Source organism: Pelodiscus sinensis, chromosome 1, assembly GCF_052426305.1.
Source record: "Pelodiscus sinensis isolate ZL-2025 chromosome 1, ASM5242630v1, whole genome shotgun sequence".
Classification (NCBI taxonomy): Eukaryota; Metazoa; Chordata; order Testudines; family Trionychidae; genus Pelodiscus; species Pelodiscus sinensis.
This window is the reverse complement of record NC_143052.1, coordinates 131828418-131852629: the sequence shown is the minus strand read 5'-3', so window position 1 is coordinate 131852629 and position 24212 is coordinate 131828418. Positions and strand designations below refer to the sequence as shown.

Below are 24212 nucleotides of genomic sequence, written 5' to 3'. Positions count from 1 at the left end.
TTCCTATGTGGAACTGTATAAAATACTTTACTGAAATCCAGGTAGATTACACCCTCCTCTGGGCAGCCCTGGGACCGGATAGGTAAGTGCTTAAAAACAGGTGCTGAAGCACAAAGAATTGAAGTGCTGAAAATTGACCACAGAAGCACTGAAATATGTATGCCAATCAATACATTACTAACCTGGACTGGAAGATAGAAATTTTGGAAAGGATACCCACAAGGGAAGCAAAGTATCGGTAATGAACAGAGAAGAACTATGACTGAAGATGTAGTCAAAAAAGAAGTCAAGGAAAAGTTCCATGGGCAGAAGTTAAGGTCAGACACTGATAAGATGAATAAGTAAAGAACAGGTAAATTCTGCCTTTAGGGATAAGAAAAAAATCATCACCAGTCTATTGAATTTTGCTTTGCTCAGAAGCGAAAATACTGATCCTCTGAAGTGTTATAGCACGACTTGATCTTCCTCAACTAGAGCATCCTAAATATTCTGCCACTCCCTTAGGCCTCATTTGCCACTGCTTGCAAGCTTTAGGGAAGGTCTCTGCTACTGGTAACAAGTGTTAACTAGAAACAAAGTGAAACTGACAGGATCATTGACAGTTTCACCGCTGCTCTGAACAATTGCAACAAAACTTTGCTATTATGGCCTGGAGAATTAGAAATATCTGTCAGCAGACACACTGGAGAGATATGGTAACCTTAAGCTCTAGAAAACTATTTCTTTAACATACACAAAACCACAAAGTCTTCAAAAATGGATGGTTTTCGCACTTCCCATCCTACCCACCAAGTAGCAAGGAAGTTTCCTACTTGCCAAAGTAGATTTTCTCACTCCTTTTACCCCAACTCCTTCCACTTATAAAGAAATGGATGCACAAAAGGCCACTATCACCTTCTGCACTAAAATAATATTTCAAGGAAACAGACACAATCTGAGTGGGGAGGAAGAAGGGCCCATTACCATAGTGTCTAAGCTGGTAGCATAACTACAACAGGAAAACTGGGTGGGCCATGATTTTGAGTGGCAGGAAATGATATAGAGGAACAGAGGAGTCTCCAGCTGGCCCTTACTACTCAGCAAGCAACAAGGCTGCCAGGGGCACACAAGCTGTGGGACAAACCTATGAGCCAGAGAGGGGCCCTTCCAGGGCTCAAGTGTCACTTACTCCACAGTATCCCTCTCCTACCAACGCTGTACACTGCTACCCTGGTCTCCAGTCCCAGTGCAATCCCCATTCAGACCTACCCCCACAACAAACCCCCAATCTGGGTTGACTCACCCCCTCCGAGGATGCATCCCTCTCCCACCTGCAACATGCTGTGCTGCCCTAGTCCCAACACCAGAGATGTGTGCTTCGGGGATCTGGGTGGGGTTAGCATTGGGGCCAGAGACCAGGTCAGCTGTGCACCGCACCAGCAGGAGAAGGATGCACCAGGCAGACAAACCCCAAATGGAGACTGTCACGGCTCCTTCCCCATTCTGGCACGATAAATGCAGAAGTGGGGGCCAGCAAGGTGTACCCAAAACCTTATCTACTAGGCTTTGGTATAAAATTTCCCCCAAAAATCTTAAAACTCTAGATTTTGGGGATAGAATCTCCGCTGCCACCACCCAAATTAATGAAGAAACCAGGGGAGACCCCATTTCGGAAAATCTCACCTCTAAAGTAAAAAGCAGGACACCACCATTAACCAATACCAGGTTAATAAAAGGAAAAGAGAAAACTTTTGTTATCACCACACTATTCCTGTTGCAAGCATAATGATTAGATGGAAGAGTAACAAAATAATATACTAGTGGAGAAACTCCATGGGCCTAGAACTTAGTTACAAAGGAAAGCCAAAACATTTTTTAAAAAGTGCACAGACAGAAGATCCCATACCCAAACCATAAAAAAACAAAACCTAACAGATTTATCTAAACTTTACCCTACTTACAGAAAGTGAAGAAAGACTCTTTTCTTGGAGGGAGAAACAGTGTCTGTCCCCCTCAATAGCTGAAGGAAACTGCCCAGAACAAAGGGGGGAAAAAGCCAAAAATTACTTTGTCCCAGTTTGAAATTCCAATCTACATTCCTATTGGCCACTCCTCCTTGCTAGGTAAGGGACATAGTTAACCCCTTAATCCCCAGGCTGCTGGCTAACCCTCATGATCATGACACCCCCCCCAAAGGAGCCATGACAGAGACTCTGCACAAATCTGGGTGGGTCTGGATGCTAAGAGGGTGAGCTGAGGCCTAACCAGGCCCATCTATGGCTACACTCTGATCTGAGCATCTCACAGCTTTTAATGTGTGTATCCTCACAACACCTCTGTGAGGTATGTTCAATTATCCCCACTTTTCAGAGAGGGAACTCAGGCACAAAATGACTTGTCCCAGTAGAAATGTAAAAGTGTAACCATTTAAACAGTTAACCAATAAGCATCAATTTACTGGTTTCTGTTAATGGTTACGCACTGGCTCTCCGGCTTTGTTGTGGGCTCTGCAGTATAAAGGTTATATTGCAGTGCCTAGCAGCAAAGTCTCCCCAGGAACATGGTTACTCTTGGGGGGGGGGGGCTCCACTGCAGCTGTGCAGTATCCCACTCCCAGGTAGCCAGTTGTCACACCACAACCTGCAGCCGGTTCCGCTCCCGGGGACGCTTTCCTGGGCTTCTACTGTGTAACTTTTAAAACTTGCCGCTGCAGGCACTGCAGTGTGTGTAACTGCTAGGATTTTTAGCAGTTATATGGTTATATTTTTCCACAACATTTTACATCCTTAACTATGACAAAGGAGGAAATTAAACCAGATTCCCAGACTAAACAACTCTAACCACTCAAGCACATAGAGGAATATTAATTTTAAGGCATAAGGAATGAAAGATTTTGCAATATCAGTGAAATACTTTGAACCTCATCTGGTAACCTCCCTTTCTTCGTGTGGTTTGTGACAGCTCACCAGGGATGTGGGCACAAAAGCTAGTGGGACATGCATGCCCTGGCACCGGGCCACTGGCAGTACTAGTAAATGGGGGCTGCAGTCCCTGGTCACACAAATGGACAGGAACAAGAGACGAGCTTTTAGGATACCGTCGCCTGCAAGAGCAGCCAAGGGCTTGCCCAGCAGCTGTCTCAGCAGCCCCTACCCCAAATATGGGAGTGGCTCATACCTCTTACAGGCTCACCCAGGGCTGTTGAACTCTCCCAGATATGCCGGGCAAACTGAACGCATCACAGCCAGCGCCGGAGGTGGACAGGTTGTCCCAGTCAGGTCGCCAACTGCCCTCAACCCGACCCGAACGTCTCCCTAAGACGCACCCCTCCCCCACTTCTGGAGCCGTTGAGACCGTTGGTGTTTAGAATGCTGCGAACATTCTATTACCTGCCGCCGAGAGTGACTCGCTCCAGTTACCCTCCCTCTCCTCCCCTGGGCCCGCCGTAGGTGTCTGCGTGCGGACGTCACTAATCAACACAATCGTCCCAGTGACGCTATTGCGGCAGCAACCTGTCCCATCCTCCCATGAAACACCCGGATGTGGCGTTTACGCTACTCCCCCTTCTTCCGATCACGTGGTGTTGGGAGAGACGCTCCCTGTCCCGAGCGCGTTCTAAGCCGGTGGGGACTGGAAACCCAAAGCGCGGGGACAGCCCCTCCTGCTTTCCCCAGGCGCCGCCCCCTGGTGACGTGAAAGGAAGCAGCTGCCTGCGGGGGCGCTAAGGCGGGGTCACTCGCCGCCTGTCGACACCTTGGAGGCTCTGAGGCGAGGCAGCGCCCACGAGTCCCGCCCTACTCAAGTCATGTCACCTGGGCACCCCGCAGCGCCGGACACACCCGCCTCCCTGCCCCCGGGGAGGGGACTTGGATGTGCATCTAGTCCTCTGACTGTGTACAAATGGGATCTCCTGCTAGAAACCTGGAGACCCCAGGCCAGGCTGCTAATCAATATGTTTAATTGTTTACCCGCCAATAGGTATTTACGGTTCTTGAGAAAACTAAATTACAGGTGCAAAACAAAATTAAAACCTGTGATAATATTCAAGGAGGGAAAGGGGTACAGAGAGTTTGGGTGGTGGCCTGAGGCAGGTACTTGTGGGGAAAGAGAGGGTGGGATCCCATATGCAGGCTCTGCCTGGGAGGTTCTCTGCCTGTTTGCTAAAGTCCCAGGGTGGTCAGCTGGCTGCTCCACCTGACCTGATCTGGTGGCGGGTTCACACATGGCCCTTCCCAGCAAAATTTATCAGCGCTTATTGGCCAGAAACTGGCCAATGGGAGCTGAGAGATTTTGCTAGGGGGTTGGAGCAGTGCCTGAAGCCTCCTTCTCCTTCTCCAGCATCCAGAACACAGAGCAGCCAGCTGTTTAAAGTGTGCTCTTTGCCTAAGAGTGCTTGTGAGCCGGCCATGGGCCAAATCCAGTGGCTTGGCTGGCCACAGCCAGCCTGGTGGCCACCTTTTACCCACCTCTGGGCTATCTGGTAGTATTGATGAACAGGAGCTTGGGGTTATAGTGGATTACAAACTGACTGAGTCAATAATGTGATGCAGTTGTTAAAAAGGAAATATACTTCTGGGGTATATTAACAGGAGCACCATATATAAGGTATGGGAGGAAACTATCATGCTCTAATTATCACAGATGAAGCCTCAAAGTCTGAGTCCAAATTCTGGGTGATACACTTTAGGAAGTATGTGGACAAATTGGAGGAAATTCAGAGGATAGCAACAATAATGATGAAGAGTTTAGAAAATCTGACCTTTGAGAAACAGTAAAAAAAACTAGGAATATTTTAGCCTTGAGAGAAGAAAACTGATATATTAGGGGTTGTTACAGAGATCAATTGTTTTCTACATCAAATGAATGTAGAACAAGAAACAATAGGTTTAATCTAGGAATGGTAAGAAGCCAGTAATTAGAAATTCTATCAGCAACACAATCAGTGGATAAGGGGGGAAAGCTTCAGTTTCGGGTCTGGGAGCTACCCCTCACTGCGGCTTTGTGGTTTAAATGTAGTAAGAGGCAAGCAGCCTGGCTCCTGCTATATTTAAACTGAAGAGTCACAGCAGGGGTAGCTCAGTCCCATTTCACACCAAGTCTAGCAGTTCCTGTCCACAGGGGGTCCCAGCATGGACAGAGGCTGCTCCGTTGGATGTAGCCATGGGCTGATAGAGGCAGCAGTGTGGGGTGGAGGTAGGGTTGCCAGATGGTTTAACCAAAAATATTGAATCCCCCTCTCCCCCCCCAAAAAAACCACCCAGTATTTTCACCTCCTGTCCGGGAAAAAATCAGAAAATACCAGACATTTTTGATGTTCGGTATTTTCTGAATTTTTTAACTGGACAGAAGTAAAAAATACCAGACTGTCTGGCTCAATACCAAAAACCTGGCAACCCTAGGTGATGGGGTAGGCAGTACTGATGGTGCTGATCCAGAGGCAGCAAGGCAGCGGGAATGCATGTAGTCAACTTAACTAACCTATAAACCTTGACTTAGCAGTTGGATGACTACTCAACTGCTCCCTTACTTCCATAGTTTAATCCACAGCAAGGAAGAAATTGGTTAAATATTGTGAAAAATATCTTTCCAAATATAAGCGTAGTTTAGCTCTGAAATAGGAAGCTGTGGAGTCACCATCACTGGAAGTTTTTAAAAACAGGTTAGACCAGTGTTTCTCAAACTGGGCTCCGCGAGATATCTCCAGGGGCTCTGCGAGGCTGACAAACTGGAAACATCGATAGGTATAACACGTACAATCAGTGGACCGCTGGGGCTCCGCATAAATTTTTATGCATGTAAAGGGCTCCGGAGCCCAAAAAGTTTGAGAGCTGCTGGGTTAGACATACACCTGACAAGATTAGTGTTTGGTTACATGTCCTGCCACAATGCAGAGGTCTGGTTTGATAATGTCTCGTGGTGCCTTCCAGTTCTACAGTTCCATGATACTTTAAACTGTAGCACTATATACACAACTTCTCTTTGCACTTTGAAAGAGTGAAAAGATAGATATCAATTCTCTCTAAACCAATCTCCAGTTCTGGGAACTTTTATTAAAAATTCTTTGTGGGAGCAAAGCAACCTTGTTTCAATCTGAAATCAATTACACATTTCCCCATTAATTTTTTTTAGAATGTTAGTAGGCAAAGTTTACTTGGACTATTCTGCAACATGTTTGTTTGTTTTTTAATATATTAAGTTATCCCTCATGAGAGATGCCAGGTTAAAATTACTGGATAATAAGAGGATATCCTTCCTGATTCCACTGAAGACAATGGGAATGTTAACATTAAGATTTTACCTTAAGGTGTTTTTGTTTGTTTATTTGTTTGTTTGTTTTTTCTAGAGTATCTATGAGAAGATAAGTTCTTCCCACCAATTCCTTCAACATACTTTTGTAGCAACTACCTGTAAGCAGTGAGAAGGTACTTAAGTCAGTCTACAGCCTTTAACTTAAGTGTCAGAATGCCAACATAAAGACCACCAACATTGTAACTCGAGATTATGTCTTTTTTCCTCCTTTGTTTAGATTGTTAAAATTTCTGAGTGAATTTAGTGACGTTGAAATTCAGACTAATAGCTCTGGATTTGACACAAACATACACCAGTCTGGGCCATCATTTTGCAAACTACAGGCAGTCCCCGACTTACGCGGATCCGACTTATGTCGGATCCACACTTACGAACAGGGCTTTCTCGCCCCAGAGGTCGAGGTAGTGGATTGCTACCTGCGAGCTCCGGGGCGAGAAAGCCCCGTTAGTAAGCTGCTCTGGTGCCCCTGGTCTGCTGGAGACCGTCCCCAGCAGACCAGGGGCACCGGGCGGGTTCCCGCGCTTCTGACGCTTTGCCAGAGCAAAGCCTCAGAAGCGCGGGAACCCGCCGCTGCTGCCGCTTCAGTCCGAGTGCCTGTGGTCTGCTGGGGACGGTCCCCAGCAGACCACAGGCACCGGGACTGAAGCCGCAGCCGCGGGGGCGTCCCGCGCCTCTGAGACTTTGCCAGAGCAAAGCCTCAGAGGCGCGGCACCCCGCTGCCGCTGCGGCTCTGCTCCCGGTGTCCCTGGTCTGCTGGGGGGGGGGGGCACGGCTAGTGTGCTCCCCCCCCCCCCCCAGCAGACCAGGCTTTTGTTTTGGACCCTGGAGCAGAGCATCTGGGGCGCTGCCGATTGGTCCTGCAGCGCCGCTCTGGGCACTACTGGACCAACCCGGCAGCACCCCAGCTGCTCTGCCCCAGGTCCTGATTCAGCCGCTGTTGGTCAGTTTCAGCAGTGGCTGAATCAGGACGCCTGGGGCAGAGCAGCTGGGGTGCTGCTGGGTTGGTCCAGTAGCGCCGAGGAGCGGTGCTACTGGAGCAGCCCAGCAGCACCCCAGCTGCTCTGCCCCAGGCGTCCCCAAGTCAGCCGCTGCTGAAACTGACCAGCGCTGACTACAGCGCTGATCAGTTTCAGCAGCAGCTGACTTGGGGAAGCTTGGGGTTCTTAAGTTGAATCTGTATGTAAGTCAGAACTGGCGGTCAGTTTCAGCAGCTGCTGAATCTGGACGCCAGTTCTGACTTACATACAGATTCAACTTAAGAACAAACCTACAGTCCCTATCTTGTACATAACCCGGGGACTGCCTGTATTCACATGTACATTTGTCCAGTCTCTTCATTCTTGCCTTCTGTTAGTCCTGGAAATCAGTCCTGGACCTCTCATCATAAACTGAGTGTAACATTGCACTAACATACTATAATTTGAAAGCTGATATGAATAAATGAGTACTATGACAAGACTGCCAAACTCCATTTCACTAGTAATTGGTGTCATGGTTTGAACTTCAATCTTCAGTAATGAAAAGCATGGAAAATACAATTTTGAAAATCACTCACATCACATGGCATAAATAGTGATTCAAAGCACTATGAGGACTTAAGAATTTATGTATTTTTATGTTTATTCTTTCTCATCCACAGAAACCTTACAACATGGGTGGAGAACCTTTTTTGGGTCAGGACCACTGACTCACAGAAAAATCAGTTGGAGTCTGCACACAAGTGAGAAACAAAACAAAAACTACCCCTCATGAGCCCCGAGCCTCAGGGACCGGATTGGGCGTTAGGTTCCCCACCCGTGCCTTACAAGAAGCTACTGTTTACCAATGTTTTTGTTTACTGGGTTTAGATTGGCCCACTTTGGCCTTTTGCTGCACTCTGATAGCTAAGAGAAGTGTATGGGATAGATCTCAAAAGCATTTTTAGGTTCAATCTTATATGTGGAAAGGAGCATGATTTGACAGAAATTGTGTATCTTGGCAAGAAGAGCTTGGGTGGAACAGTTTTGGCCAGCCAACTGTTTTTTTCCATTCTATACAGTCAGCAGACAATGATTTTTTTTCCTTTATCCTTTGATACCATAAATCCTAAATTTAAATAATTAAGAAATAACAGTTACCTCAGCGCAACAAAAAAAATGGATTAACTATTTTAAATTATGCATATTAAATTGAATGCTTTTCCAGCCACAACATAAGTTTTGTGGCATCAAACCAATTAACCTCCTTAGAGACTAGAATCTGCATAAGAGACATTGATTAAAAGTTTTCTAGCCCTTTTCCTTGCAAGAATTGCCTTGCAAAATGGAACTGGTATAAATTAATGACTACTGTTGACAGTAACTCGCAGTAGGGCTCTATTTCTGCAGCAGAAGATCAAGCAGATCACCTAACAATATTGATAGAAATGTAGCCGTGTTAGTCTGGTGTAGCTGAAACAAAATACAGGACTATGTAGCACTTTAAAGACTAACAAGATGGTTTATTAGATGATGAGCTTTCGTGGGCCAGACCCACTTCAATTTTTTGATCTGAGGAAGTGGGTCTGGCCCACGAAAGCTCATCATCTAATAAACCATCTTGTTAGTCTTTAAAGTGCTACATAGTCCTGAATTTTGTTTCACCTAACAATATGTTTGTGTGTACCCAAATAATTTTTTTACCAACATGTGGGATATATGTAAAATAATGGAATATTAGACAGGAATAGTTTAAGAAAGGGGACTTAAGAAAATGTTTTGTAGGCCTGATCAAATTTCCAAGACTAAGGCTACATCTAGACTGCAGCACTTTTCCGAGATACCAGAGGAATGCATCCACTTTTCCGAAAAAAAATTTGGAAAAGCGGACATGTTCCTTCACCACTCCTGTAACCCTCATTCTATGAGGAAGAAAGGATCTGTCAAAAGAGCAGGTTTTTCCAAAATTTGGCACCGTGCAGATGCGCCAAATTTTGAAAAAGATTCTTTCGACAGAAAAGTGGAAAAGATATACAAATTGTGGTTCACAATTTGCGTATCTTTTTCCGGCTTAGCTTTGTAGTCTAGACGTAGCCTAAGTCTGCTTCTTAAATATTTCATCATTCCTTAAAATGAGGACAAAGCCAGCTACTGTTCATTGATGTTGGAGCCTGGGTTGTGATCACTATTGTTACTTTAGAGGAACTCCATGACAGTTACTTTAGAGGAACTCCATTCCTGTATTCTCTGTAGAACTGCACCCACGTTTTTCTGGAAATGTTTTTGAATATGAACATGCATAACTCAAATATGCTTTATGCAAAACAGGGGAAATAATTTACCATTCAAGAACTTCTAATCATCTGAATGTGTATATTGTATTTGCGTGCATTATTCTTTTTTTATATGTGAAGTTAGGAATATAAAGTGTAAATATGTTTATTAATATAGGTCTTCTAGTGACAGCCATTACTGATACTTAAGGAACATAATGACCCAGTGCTCAAGAAAAGGATCTGGGAATAGTCTTGTTTTTTCTATAAGGCTAATCTATGTTTTGGCCCACAAAGACATGTGACCATGCCATGTGATACTGGAATCCATCTTGAATTTCATACTTTTCCACAGGAGTTGGGGAATGGGACAAAGACTTTCCACCCCATGGAAATTTTCTTTAAGGGATAGGAAGGAAAGGATGATGGTCTTTAGCTGGCTTCACAGACAGTTCCTCACACTGAGAGGATACATGAAAACACCCAGAAACAAAAATATTCGAACAGGGGTGGAGATGAGTTGCTAGATCCATGTCAGAAAGAGCAGCCTGAGCCTTAAAAGATTTCACCTAAAATAAGAACTAAGATGAGGAGCTATGATTTGACTGGAAAAAGGCAAATATAGTGCCTATCTATAAAAAAGGGAATAAGAACAACCCAGGAACTACAGACCAGTCAGTTAAAATTCTTTGTCAGGGAAGATAATGGAACAAGAGATTAAGGAATTCATTTGCAAGCAACTGGAAGAAAATAAGGTGATAGATAACAGCCAGCATGGACTTGTAAAGAACAAATAATACCAAACCAGTCTGACAACTTCCTTTAATAAGATATCAAGCCTTGTGGATAAGGGAGAAGCGATGGACGTGGGAAACCTAGACTTTAGTAAAGCATTCAATGTTGTCTCACATGACTTTATCAATAAGCTTTGGCACAACCAAATACTGTCTAGACCATCCCTGATAGACATTTATCTAACCTACTCTTAAATATCTTCAGAGATGGAGATTCCACAACCTCCCTGGGCAATTTATTCCAGTGTTTGACTACCCTGACAGTTAGGAACTTTTTCCTAATGTCCAACCTAAACCTCCCTTGCTGCAGTTTAAGTGGGGTTCCACAGACATCTGTTTTTGGGACAGGTTCTGTTCAATATCTTCTTTGACAATTTAGATGATGGCATAGAGAATATGCTCATTAAGCTTACAGATGCTACCAAGCTGGAAGAGCTTGAAAGTGCTTTGGAGGACAGGATCATAATTCAAAATGATCTGGACAAATTAGGGAAATGGTAAATAGGATGAAGTTTAATGAGGACAAATGCAAAGTACTCCACTTAGGAAGGAACAATCAGCTTCACACATACAGAATGGGAAGTGACTGTCTAGGAAGCAGAAAGAGATCTAGGGGTCATAGTGGACCACAAGATAAATATGAGTCAACAGTGTAACACTGTTGCAAAAAAAGCAAATGTGATTCTGGGATGCATTAATAGGTGTGCTGTGAACAAGATACGAGAAGTCATTCTTCTGCTCTACTCTGCACTGATTAGGCCTCAGTTGGAGTATTGTGTCCAGTTCTGGGCACCTCATTTCAAGAAAGATGTGGAGAAATTGGAGAAGGTCCAGAGAAGAGAAACAAGAATGATTAAAGATCCAGAAAACATGAGCTATAAGAGAAGACTGAAAAAATTGGGCTTGTTTAGCTTAGAATAGAGAAGACAGAGGGGCATGATAGCAGTTTTCAAGTATCTAAAAGGATGTTACAAAGTGGAGGAAGAAAAATTGTTCTCTTTGGCTTCTGATGATAAGAGAAGAAGCAATGGGCTTAAATTGCAGCAAGAGAGGTTTAGGCTGGACATTAGGAAACTTCCTAACTGTCAGGGTGGTTAAACACTGGAATAAATTGCCTTGGAAGGTTGGGGAATCTCAATCACTGGAGATATTTAAGAGCAGGTTGGTCAGACATCTGTCAGGGATGATTTATGCAGTGCTGACTAGACTTGGTGATCTCTCAAGGTCCCTTCCAGTTTTAGTATTCTATGATTCTATGGTTTGTAACAACTTATTAGTGTATTAGGGTTAGCTGGCATTTTTTGTTTTATTTTAGCTTAGTAATTTAAGTTGATCTGTATCACTTGCAATCACTTTAATCCTATTTTTACACTTTTATTATCAAACCCTGTGTAAATAATTGTTATGGGGAGGAAGATAACATCTGTCCATATCTCTCTTTCATTTATAAAGGGAGTGAACGTTGTGAGCTTTCTCTGTGTAAAAGTTTTATACAGAGTAAGAGAGATTTAATTGGGGATTTTTGGTCCCATTGGGGCTGTCCTTCTGGGTGCTGTCAATTCCCAGTAACTGAGGGTATGTCTACACTACCCCCCTAGTTCGAACTAGGGGGGTAATGTATGCATACCGAACTTACTAATGAAGTCCGGGATTTGAATTTCCCGGGCTTCATTAGCATAAAGCCGGCGCCGCCATTTTTAAAAGCCGGCTAGTGCGAACCCCGTGCCGTGCTGCTACATGCGGCACCGACTAGATAGTTCGGATTAGGCTTCTAATCCAAACTATCTGTACGCCTCATATCCTAGGTAAATTAATATATTTGTATTGATTTAGGAGCATTTGGTGCTTCTGTTTATAGTGCCTTAGTGAAAATTATATCTATATATAATTTTGATCAAGAACTTCTCCGAAATGATAAGAGCTCCAAATTGGTATACAGCTTCCTCTTATCATAACATAAGGGTTTAGTGATGTTAGGAAGATCAACTTAAGGGATTGGTTGTGCCAGGAAAAGGGGATGTGCCTAGAATTGGATTGCTTCTCATAAAACCAAACGGAAAGGAGACAGAATCACTAAATCAAGCATAGTGTTAGAAATGTAGCCGTGTTAGTCTGGTGTAGCTGAAACAAAATACAGGACTATGTAGCACTTTAAAGACTAACAAGATGGTTTATTAGATGATGAGCTTTCGTGGGCCAGACCCACTTCCTCAGATCAAATAGTGGAAGAAAATAGTCACAACCATATATACCAAAGGATACAATTAAAAAAATGAACACATATGAAAAGGACAAATCAAATTTCAGAAGAGAAGGAGGATGCGGGGGGGGGGAGGTAAATGTCTGTGAGCTAATGGTATTAGAGGTGATAATTGGGGAAGCTATCTTTGTAATGGGTAAGATAGCTAGGGTCTTTGTTGAGACCCACGCGCAGAGTGTAGAATTTTAGCATGAATGACAGTTCAGAGGATTCCCTTTCAAGTGCAGATTTAAAAGGCTTCTGAAGCAGGATGCAGGTAATTAAGTCGTTGAGACAATGTCCTTTCTGGTTGTAATGGCAAGAAACTGTTTTTTCTTTGTGATTCTGTCTAATATCTGTTTTGTGAGCATTGATCCTTTGGCGAAGTGTCTGAGACGTTTGTCCAATGTACAAAGCAGACGGACACTTTCGGCATATGATAGCATAAATTATATTTCTGGATGCGCAGGAATGTATTCTTGATCTTATAACTCACTTGGTTAGGTCCAGTAATTGTATCAGCAGAGTGAATATGTGGACAAAGCTGGCAACGGGGTTTGTTGCAAGGGAACTCTCCAACACCACATTTTACAAACCTCTCTCCTCTGATCCCAACTCGGAATACCAAAAGAAACTACACTGTCTCTTTAAAAGCCTCCCTACAGCTACTTGGGAACAAATCCACACAGAAACACCTTCTGACCCCCGACCAGGATTGTTCTATCTGCTTCCCAAGATCCATAAACCTGGACACCCTGGACGTCCCATCATCTCTGGTATTGGCTCACTACTGGTCTATCCAGCTATGTAGACTCTCTCCTCAAACCCTACGCAACCAACACCCCCAGCTATCTCTGAGACACTACTGACTTCCTACAGAAACTACAAAACATCGATAACCTTCCCAATAACACCATCCTTGCCACCATGGATGTAGAAGCTCTATACACCAACATCCCACATGAAGATGGATTACAAGCAATTAGAAACACTATCCCAGAGGTCACCACTGCCAACCTGATAGCAGACCTATGTAACTTTGTTCTCACCCACAATTATTTCCAGTTTGAGAACAACTTATACCTCCAGATCAGCGGCACATCCATGGGTACACACATGGCCCCACAGTATGCTAATATCTTTATGGCTGACCTAGAACAACGTTTCCTCAACTCCCGTCCCCTTTTACCCCTTCTCTGCTTACGCTACATCGATGACATCTTTATGATCTGGACGCATGGCCAAGAAACACTGGAGACATTCCACAGAGATTTCAACAACCTACACCCCACCATCAACCTCAGCCTGGACCATTCTACACAAGAGATCCATTTCCTGGACACCACAGTACAAATCAACAATGGAAAATTAGACACCACCCTCTACAGAAAACCCACTGACTCATACAGTTACCTACATGCTTCCAGCTCCCATCCAGCACACACCATACGATCCATCATCTATAGCCAAGCCCTTCGATACAACCGCATCTGCTCTAATCCCACTGACAGAGACCAGAAACTTCAGGTTCTCTACCAAGCATTTATAAACCTCAACTACCCACCCGGAGAAATAAAAAAGCAAATTGAAAGAGCCAGACGAATACCTAGAAACCATCTACTTCAAGACAGACCCAAGAAAACCAACAATAGAACACCACTTGTCATTACCTACAACCCCCAACTTAAACCTGTCCAACACATTATCAATAAACTACAGCCTATACTGGAACAGGATACTAAACTCAAAGAGGCTCTGGGAGACAGACCCATAGTCTCCGATAGAAAACCACCTAACCTCAAGATGATTCTTACCAGCAACCATAGGACATACCACACTAATACCAACCCTGGTACCTTCCCTTGCAACAAACCCCGTTGCCAGCTTTGTCCACATATTCACTCTGCTGATACCATTATTGGACCTAACCAAGTGAGTTATAAGATCAAGAAGACATATTCCTGCGCATCCAGAAATATAATTTATGCTATCATGTGCCGAAAGTGTCTGTCTGCTTTGTACATTGGACAAACGTCTCAGACACTTCACCAAAGGATCAATGCCCACAAAACAGATATTAGACAGGATCACAAAGAAAAAACAGTTTCTTGCCATTTCAACCAGAAAGGACACTGTCTCAACGACTTAATTAACTGCATCCTGCTTCAGAAGCCTTTTAAATCTGCACTTGAAACGGAATCCTCTGAACTGTCATTCATGCTAAAATTTGACACTCTACGTGTGGGTCTCAACAAAGACCCTAGCTATCTTACCCATTACAAAGATAGCTTCCCCAATTATCACCTCTAATACCATTAGCTCACAGACATTTACCTTCCCCACCCCCCGCATCCTCCTTCTCTTCTGAAATTTGATTTGTCCTTTTCATATGTGTTCATTTTTTTAATTGTATCCTTTGGTATATATGGTTGTGACTATTTTCTTCCACTATTTGATCTGAGGAAGTGGGTCTGGCCCACGAAAGCTCATCATCTAATAAACTATCTTGTTAGTCTTTAAAGTGCTACATAGTCCTGTATTTTGTTTTAAATCAAGCATAGTCCTCAAAATTGACCTAACTGGGTGAATGCTGAAAGAGACTGTACCAAGATCAGCCCAAAAATATGATGAATCTGGAATAGGATTACTTCTCAATAAACCTTACAGAAAAGAGATAAAATTGAGAAATCTGTCTGGCATAGTGTTCTGTTTTGGCACAGCTAAAGCAGCTAAATCAATGATTAAGGTTTGAAAACTAGAATATAGTGTTACTGGAAGCCAAATTGACTATACCCCTTTTTTGTTAAAACATAGAGAATGATAAGAGTTTATAGGGATAAAGAAAAAAAAATACACTGGATGGGGTTTGAATTTTAAGAAAATACTAAAAAAATCCATTTAAACCATCCCTTTTGAGAAATCTGAAATACAAATTTCATAAAAATAACACTATTTTTGAAAAATGCAATCGTTTAAATAAAGCATGTACATTTTCTTTTTATTTAAAAAAAACAAAAATGTTAATTGAGTTAAGGATTCAAGCAATGCTGAGTGAATCTCATTTTTTAGACGTGAGTTGACTGTATTTGATATAAGGAAAAAAGGAAACCATGGATGGAAGGAACAGCTGAAAATGTCATTTTTTCCCCTACATTACCCTTTAAGACAGCAGAGATCATGACATTCATTGTTGCATAACACAAATATTGAATTATTATATTTATGCGTTAGTGGAACAGTCCTGGTAGCTGTGAATGACTACAAATAATTTTGTGCAATTATTATTTTTAGAAATTACAAAAATCCCCAACCCCAATTATATCCATGTATTGAAAGCTTATTTTCTAATTAGAGCATTTTAATACCTATACAAAAATCATTAAAATATTAATTATTAATATGCCTTATGTTATGGAAAATCTTATAGTCATATATGTTTGCTAGTATGATAGACAATTTAGTTGAATTTGCTGTTACCAGGCATAAAAATGCACAGTGAAGGAGATTTTTTTTTTTTACACATTCATAAAAGATCATTCTTTAAGTTACTAATCTGGAAAAAAATCCAATAAACAAACTTCCTATTTGTATAAGTTTAGATCCTAAAGTCTATATTTTGTTTTTACTCAGCCAACACTGTCATTGGACCAAATGTAGAAAGATGATGAGCACATATTAACCATACACAAACCTTATCCTAGGTTTACACTGGGACCTTATTCTGAAATAACACACACACACCCCGGCTATGTCTACACTGGCCCCTTTTCCGGAAGGGGCATGTAAATTTCACCAGTCGTCGTAGGGAAATCCGCGGGGGATTTAAATATCCCCCGCGGCATTTAAATAAAAATGTCCGCCGCTTTTTTCCGGCTTTTAAAAAAGCCGGAAAAGAGCGTCTAGACTGGCCCCGATCCTCCGGAAAAAGTGCCCTTTCAAAGTAGGAATAAGACCCTCCGGAAAAGGGCACTTTTTCCGGAGGATCGGGGCCAGTCTAGACGCTCTTTTCCGGCTTTTTTAAAAGCCGGAAAAAAGCGGCGGACATTTTTATTTAAATGCCGCGGGGGATATTTAAATCCCCCGCGGATTTCCCTACGACGACTGGTGAAATTTACATGCCTCTTCCGGAAAAGGGGCCAGTGTAGACGTAGCCCCCAAGTTCAAATTTATAAGCGGTGCATCCACACTACCGCACCTGTTATTTTGAAATAATAGACCATGGAATTCAAACTCTGTACTCCTCCATTTCACAAGGGGTAACAGTAATTCTGAAATAGTAATATCAAAATAACATTAGCAAGAATGCTCCAGTGCACTAGTTGGAACTTATTGGCCTCTGGGAGGCCTGTTGCAGCTCCCCAGAGTGTTTCCTGTGGCTCTATGTCCGAGATAGTATGTCCACATTAACAAAGTCTGCCTTGGAATAATTTTTATGCTTCCCCCTAGTGAGGACATGCTAGTTCGAATCTGTTAAATCAGAAGTTCTTAAGTCAAATTTAGTCATTTCAAAATGATTTCCTATGTAGACATGGCCTTACTGATTTCAGTGAGAGTTCTGCCTGAGTAAAGACATCAGGATATAGGCTAAGCTTGTTTCTAATGGAGTTTTTTTTCCATTGTTTGGTTCAGTACAGGCAGTCCCCAACTTACGTGGATCCGACTTATGTTGGATCCACACTTACAAACGGGGCTTTTCTCGCCCCGGAGCTCACGAGCAGCGGGTCGCCACCCGTGTCCTCCGGGGCGAGAAAAGCTTCTCCCAGTCTCCCTAGTCTGCTGGGGGGGTCCAGCAAAGCTGCTGGACCCTCCCAGCAGACCAGGGACACCCGAGCAAAGCCGCTTTGCTCGTATGCCCGGGAGCAAAGCCGCCCAGGCGGCAGGACCCCCGCCGCCTAGGCGGCTTTGCTCCTGTCCCCCTGGTCTGCTGGGGGGGTCTAGCAAAGCCGCTGGACCCCCCCAGCAGACCAGGGGGACAGAAGCAAAGCCGCCCAGGCAGTGGCTTTGCTCGGGTGTCCCTGGTCTGCTGGGGGGGTCCAGCGGCTTTGCTGGACCCCCCAGCAGACCAGGGGGACAGAAGCAAAGCCGCCCAAGCGGCGGGGGTCCCGGGCAAACAAGCAAAGCGGCTTTCCTTGGGTGTCCCTGGTCTGCTGGGGGGGTCCAGCGGCTTTGCTGGACCCCCCCCAGCAGACGAGGGAGACAGGAGCAAAGCCACACAGGCGGCGGGGTCCCTCCGCCTGTGCGGCTTTGCTCGGGTCTCCCTGGTGTGCTGGGAAGGGAGGGGGCGCAGCTAGTGCGCCCCCCCCCCAGCAGACGAGGCTTTTGTTGCTGGACGCCTCGGGTAGAGCAGCTGGGGTGCTGCCGGGTTGGTCCTGTGGGAACCTACCGGGCAGCGCCCCAGCTGTTCTGTCCCAGGCTCCAGATTCAGCAGCTGTTGAAACTGATCAGGCTGATTCCAGGAAGCTGGGGGCAGAGCAACTCTGCCTCCCGCTTCCTGTAGTCAGCCCCTGGTCAGTTTCAGTGGCAGCAGCTGAATCTGGAGCCAGTTTCGACTTACATACAAATTCAACTTAAGAACAAACCTATAGTCCCTATCTTGTACATAACCCGGGGACTGCCTGTAATAGGATATCCCCACCACAATAATGCTATTTGTAATGTGGAATATAAGATTCATGCAAGCCAGAAAACTTAAGTATAATATTAGGCAGTTTATAATAACATTTTTTCTAAGGTTCTTTAAGTTTTTGGCAATTCATTTTACCAAAACATGTATTTGAAAAAGGATTTTTTTAAGGTTTATAGTCAGTGTTTCAGTTGGCAAAATTTGATGGCCAGCAATGTAGGCAATTTTTATTAAAAACTCATTGATGGAACTTTCACATCATATACATGCATAACATCAGAAAGTTATGTCATGACCTTTTGCATCATCGTAACCATTAAAATGCCAATATTAGTTACAGAGAATTGCTGTAGGCAATCATGGAGTTCAAGAGAAATGATACTGAACACCTGGTTTGGCTTGGCATCTAACATAGTCTAAGAGTTTAGTTTGTAGATGTTTGTGGAACAACTTATGAGTATGGAAAATTATATTTTTCATTTGTATGAACTATTACCAAACGTTTAAAGAAGTGGAAACATCTGTCTTGAGAAAATATGAATTAAAAAAGGGTCTATATGGGAAAGATGAAATTAAGATTGGCATGGTCATGCATGAGAATTTTGAATTGAATCTGATCCATACATTGGAATATTATATGTATGGTAAACACATTCTAGTTATACAAACAATATGCCATAGAAATAATCACAAACATTATCTTCATGGATGAAGAGCAGAAAGAACAGAAATATATATAAAAAATGAAAAAAGATGCTGTTTGACATAAGACTGCTACTCTCAGAGGGTATGTCTACACTACCCTCCTAATTTGAACTAGGAGGGTAATGTAGGCATACCGCACTTGCAAATGAAGCCCAGGATTTGAATTTCCCGGGCTTCATTTGCATGAAGCTGGCCGGCGCCATTTTTAAATGCCGGCAGTTCGAACCCCGTGCCGCGCGGCTACACGCGGCACGGAGTAGCTAGTTCGGATTAGGCTTCCTAATCCGAAATAGCTGTACTCCTCGTGGATTCCCTTTCAACCAGAAAGGACACTGTCTGAATGACTTGCTAACCTGCATCCTACTTCAGAAGACATTCAAATCTGCACTTGAAAGGGGAATCCTCTGAACTGGCATTCATGCTAAAATTCGACACTCTCCGCAGGGGAATTAACAAAGACTCCAACTATCTTACCCATTACAAAGATAGCTTCCCCAATTATCACCTCTAATACTATTAACTCACAGACATTTCCCCTTCCCCACCTCTAATATCATTAACTCACTGGCATTCACCTTCCTCCCCCCCCCCCCATCTCCCTTCTGTTCTGTAATGTGATTTGTCCTTTTCATGTGTGTTCATTTTTTTTTAATTGTATCCTTTGGTATATATGGTTGTGACTATTTTCTTCCATTATTTGATCTGAGGAAGTGGGTCTGGCCCATGAAAGCTCATCATCTAATAAACCATCTTGTTAGTCTTTAAAGTGCTACATAGTCCTGTTTTTTGTTTCAGCTATTTTGAAATAAGTGCTATGTAGAAGCTCCCAATTTCAATTTCAAAATAAGCTACGCAATTGACATAGCTCAATTTGCGTACTTATTTCGAGTTAAGCCCTGCTGTGTAGACACACCCTGGGGAAGAATTCTAGATTTTACTATTTAGATAATTTAATAACTATGTCTATTTCAAAAAATGAAGTAATTGGGGCTAAATGTATCTTTTTCCAAAGAGTTTTACTTTTCTCTTCTAGATTGTGTTTTGGAAGCAATGCTTTGGAAGGAATACTCTCATTGTTTTGAATAGTAGGAAAACTTTAAAGTTCACTTTTTTCCAAAATGTATGGCTCCGTATGTTGTTAATTTATGAACAACAGGTATCCTCTGAGATATTTTGGAAAAAGCTTTAGACATTAAAAGGGACAAACTTTCAAAGATACTTGTTTGAAAATAATTAAAGTAGTACAGGCAGTCCCCGGGTTATGTACAAGATAGGGACTGTAGGTTTGTTCTTAAGTTGAATCTGTATGTAAGTCGGAACTGGCGTCCAGATTCAGCCGCTGCTGAAACTGACCAGCGGCTGACTACAAGAAAGCCCGAGGCAGAGTTGCTCTGCCCTGGGCTTCCTGGAATCAGTCACTGATCAGTTTCAACAGCGGCTGAATCTGGACGCCTGGGACAGAGCAGCTGGGGCGCTGCCGGGTAGGTCCCCACAGCGCCGCACCTCAGCGCTGCGGGGACCAACCCGGCAGCACCCCAGCTGCTCTACCCCAGGTGTCCCCAAGTCAGCCGCTGTTGAAACTGATCAGCGGCTGATTCCAGGAAGCCCGGGGCAGAGCAACTGTGCCTCGGGCTTTCTTGTAGTCAGCCGCTGGTCAGTGTCAGCAGCAGCTATAAACGCGGAGGATGCAGGTGGGACCGCGGCATGTCTCGGCGGACCCGCCGCCCGCATCTCCCTGGTCTGCTGGTGGGGGGGGGGGGCGCAGCTAGTGCACCTCCTCCCCCAGCAGACCAGGCTTTTTTCGCGACATCTGGGGTAGAGCAGCTGGGGTGCTGCTGGGTTGGTCCAGTAGCGCCGCGGAGGGGCGCTACTGGACCAACCTGGCAGCACCCCAGCTGTTCTGCCCCAGGCGTCCCCAAGTCAGCCGCTGTTGAAACTGATCAGCGACTGATTCCAGGAAGCCCGGGGCAGAGCAACTCTGCCTCAGGCTTCCTGTAGTCAGCCGCTGATCAGTTTCAGCAGCGGCTGACTTGGGGATGCCTGGGCCAGAACAGCTGGGGTGCTGCCAGGTTGGTCCAGTAGCGCCCCTCCGCGGCGCTACTGGACCAACCCAGCAGCACCCCAGCTGCCCTACCCCAGGCATCGCGAGAAAAGCTTGGTCTGCTGGGGGGGGGGCGCACTAGGTGCGCCCCCCCCTCCCGCACCAGCAGACCAGTGAGACGCGGGCGGCGGGACCGCCGAGACGCGCCGCGGTCCCGCCCGCATCCTCCCCGTCTTTGCTCCGCGTCTCTTTGATCTGCTGGGGGCCCCCCCCAGCGGTCCGGGGGCCTTGTATTCAGGTTGTATATATAGTTGGTTACATAGTTCCTTTGATATATAATCAATTTCTCCTTTTTGAATGATTCTTTCACATATCAAGTAAAAGATACTTTTAAATAGGAAAACATATATGTAAGGTCATAAACACTTGCAAGTATATAACATGGAACTTTTTTATTCCGTTTTTAAAAGTGGACTAATTTCAAACTAGCTGTGTTCTTATAAGATAGCTACCACTTCATCATAACTCACTTTCTGTGTGATAAGTAAATAGGCCTTTCTCTTGTGTTTGCCTTGCCCTGCATTCCCTAAGAAGGTAAAGGGTTTTTTTAATGTCCTTTCTGTATTAAGGAGCTATTGCTTGATGCCGATGCATTTTCACGTAAAGCCAACCAGAGTCCTTCAATTGATTTTAATGAAAACTGGAACAGACTCTAAACTTGGATTCTTTACACAGTATTTTCCCATTAACATATGTAAATACATGGAGGCAGCAAAGGAGGAGGGGAGAAGGGTACTTAAAAGTGGCAACGGCACACAGCTGGGGACTCCTGTACATTTCAGAGGAGGAATGCAGAAGTGCCTATCAATAGTCAAGTAGTCAGCTGCATTTTAGCATCCCTAGTCCCTAGGTGGGGACTGTGGGGGGTGATGTGGGGGTGGGGGAGAAATCCCTGTCCCCGGGGGCTTGCGCCATCCTGTCCTCACACAGCTGTGCTGCTGGGGGAGGGGCGGCCTCATAGGAGGTGGCTCCTGGGCTGTTTGGGGAAGCAGGGCGGGCACCTCCGAAGGGCTCAGACATCCCCTCTCTCATTCTCTGTTTTGTATGTTTCTTTGTCTCCTTCAGGTGTTAAGGGCCATCAACTCGATACTGCTGTGGAGAATTGTCTGTCTGGGAGACCAGGATGCAACCATGCCCAGATTTGCTGTCTTGGGGTTTCCGAACTGTGGAGGAGCCATAGATGGGACCCACAACCTGATCCATGCACCAGACCATCGAGCGGCCCAGTACATCAATTGAAAGAGCTACCTTTCAGTGGTGCTTCAGGCCTGGTCAACCACTGGGGACACTTTACAGACATTTTTGTTGGGTGGTTGGGCAAAGCACATGATGCCCAAGTGTTCAGAAACTCTAGCCTGTCCCGCAAGCTGGAGGTGGGCACATTTTTCCCTCACCGTGAACTTGCCATTGGGGCATATGCAGATGCCACTGTGCAGTGTGAAAGACGTGGCGTACCCCCTGATGCTGAAGCCATATACCGGCCACCTGGATCCCAGCAGGGAACAATTCAGTGCCCACTTGAACCAGGCCCAGATCCAGGTAGACTGCACCTTTGGCCGCCTCAAGGCACGTTTCCGGTTCCTGCTGACCCACCTTGAGGTGGGGGAGCACAACATCCCGAGGTGGTCACAGCATATTGTGACCTCCGCAACATTGTAGAGAGGAAGGGGGAGGCCTTCCGGGGTGAGGGGCAGACGCCAGCCACAAGGGGCGAGCCTTCCAGCAGCCGCGGACAGCTGCCATCTGCCAGGCCCATCAGGCCAGGGTATGCATCTGGGAGGTTCTGAGGGAGAGGTTCTCCCAAGGACCCTAGTAACTCTCCCCAGGGCCTCCTCCCTAGGGGCCTCTGGCTTGCAGCCCTATCCCTTCCCCACCACAACCTCTCCCTTCACCCTTTCCCTGACCTCTCAATAAACACACCTGTTAGTTTTCAAAAAAATGCAGTCTGTATTAATGAAAGATTCTGAGACGGTGAGCAGGGAGGGGGAGGGGGGCTCAATGTGCCACTTCGGGTGTGGGGACCTCATCGGAGTTGGAGCTGGGTGAGTCTGGGGAGCACAGGCGGGTGGACAGGAGGTGGGGCTGGAGTGGGGTCAGGGTGGGCAGGGGGAGGGGCTATAGGCATCTCTTGGGGAGGAGGCATGTGCATCACCTGAGGAAGGCACAGAGGCATGGCATGGGAAGGGAGCAAAGATATTGCAGGGGGGCAGGTGGATGGGGAATGAGCATAGCATAGGGTGCAGGAGGCTAGAAGCCAGGAGCAGCGGCATCAGGCGGTTGTGCCATCAGACGGGACAGGCCGGCATACGTCACACTGCTGCATCAGCTGGTCCCAGGTGCACTCTTGCCACTCCAAGTCCACGCGGACCTTGTGTGCCAAGGTCTGGTGGATGTCACGAAGGACACTGATGTGCTGGCACATCAGGTCTTCATGGACCCTGGTGTGCCTTTGGGTCCCCTGGGCTCTGGCAGGTGGCTGCAGTGGTGTGGCTTGGCCCTCAGTCCCGGCTGGTTCAGCTGTAGAGAACACACAAGAGGGAGAGGTGGTCAGTCATTCCTGCAGACACTGTCCTTGAGACTGTGCCCTTCTCTGTGAGCAGCAGTGTGCAGCCCAGAGGAATGGGAATGTCCCAGGAACAAGGCCATGTGTGGACTACACATGTCCAGAGGTCCATGCTGCTTCCCACCCCATTCCACCCCGACCCAGAGACAAGGAGCCAAGGGAAGTGTCTGGTCACAGTGGGATCCCCTCATGGGCGGCAGAGGAGCCAGGAGCAGCCTCGGCTTCCCTGGGGTCTGCACACACAGGTGCAGTTTGCAGTCCTATCTGTGGGAGCGGCTGTTGCCTTGCATGTACAGGCATACCCGCATGCCATGTGCAGCACTCCTCATTCTGTGTGGGGTCATGCCTGCACCTTTGTTGCTAGCCTGCTTCAACCTGGGCTGCCCCACCCCCCATGGCAGGATGTGTGTGGCATCCTCTGAGCCTGGCAGCAGGATCCCACCCATGCTCAGGGGCTGCCTGCTGCGTTCACATGCCGCATAGTAATGCACATGGTTGCACGTGCACAGACCACAGCACAATGTCCAACCCAAGCTGCCCGAGTGACACTCACCCCTCCACACTCCCTGTACGCCCACCTCCCCCGCCCTGTATGTGTGACAAAGTGAAACCACTTACCTGAAGATCCCTCCCAGGCACCTGAGGAGGCCTGGGAGATGTTCTGGCTCAC

General features: G+C 45.6%; 1 protein-coding gene and 1 long non-coding RNA gene across 12 annotated transcripts in view; one reads left to right on the top strand and one right to left on the bottom strand.

The window, feature by feature from the left end:
- Nucleotides 1-3592, bottom strand: part of CCDC91 (coiled-coil domain containing 91) — a 518367-nt gene extending 514775 nt beyond the window's left edge. For 2 of the 11 annotated variants that reach the window (XM_089771299.1, XM_089771285.1), the window contains exon 1: nucleotides 3157-3343. The gene's annotated coding sequence lies outside the window, so the exon portion shown is untranslated. Of the gene's footprint in view, nucleotides 1-1940; nucleotides 2016-3156; nucleotides 3344-3368 lie in introns of those variants that run through there. The other 9 variants (XM_089771336.1, XM_089771314.1, XM_075901346.2 and 6 more) reach the window with 9 other exon arrangements.
- A 2728-nt stretch (nucleotides 3593-6320) lies between these two features.
- On the top strand, nucleotides 6321-22877 carry LOC142826740 (uncharacterized). The gene is made up of 3 exons (XR_012900966.2): nucleotides 6321-6401; nucleotides 7928-8008; nucleotides 22045-22877. It is a non-coding gene; the product is annotated as an uncharacterized LOC142826740 (long non-coding RNA).
- The last annotated feature ends 1335 nt before the right edge of the window (nucleotides 22878-24212 follow it).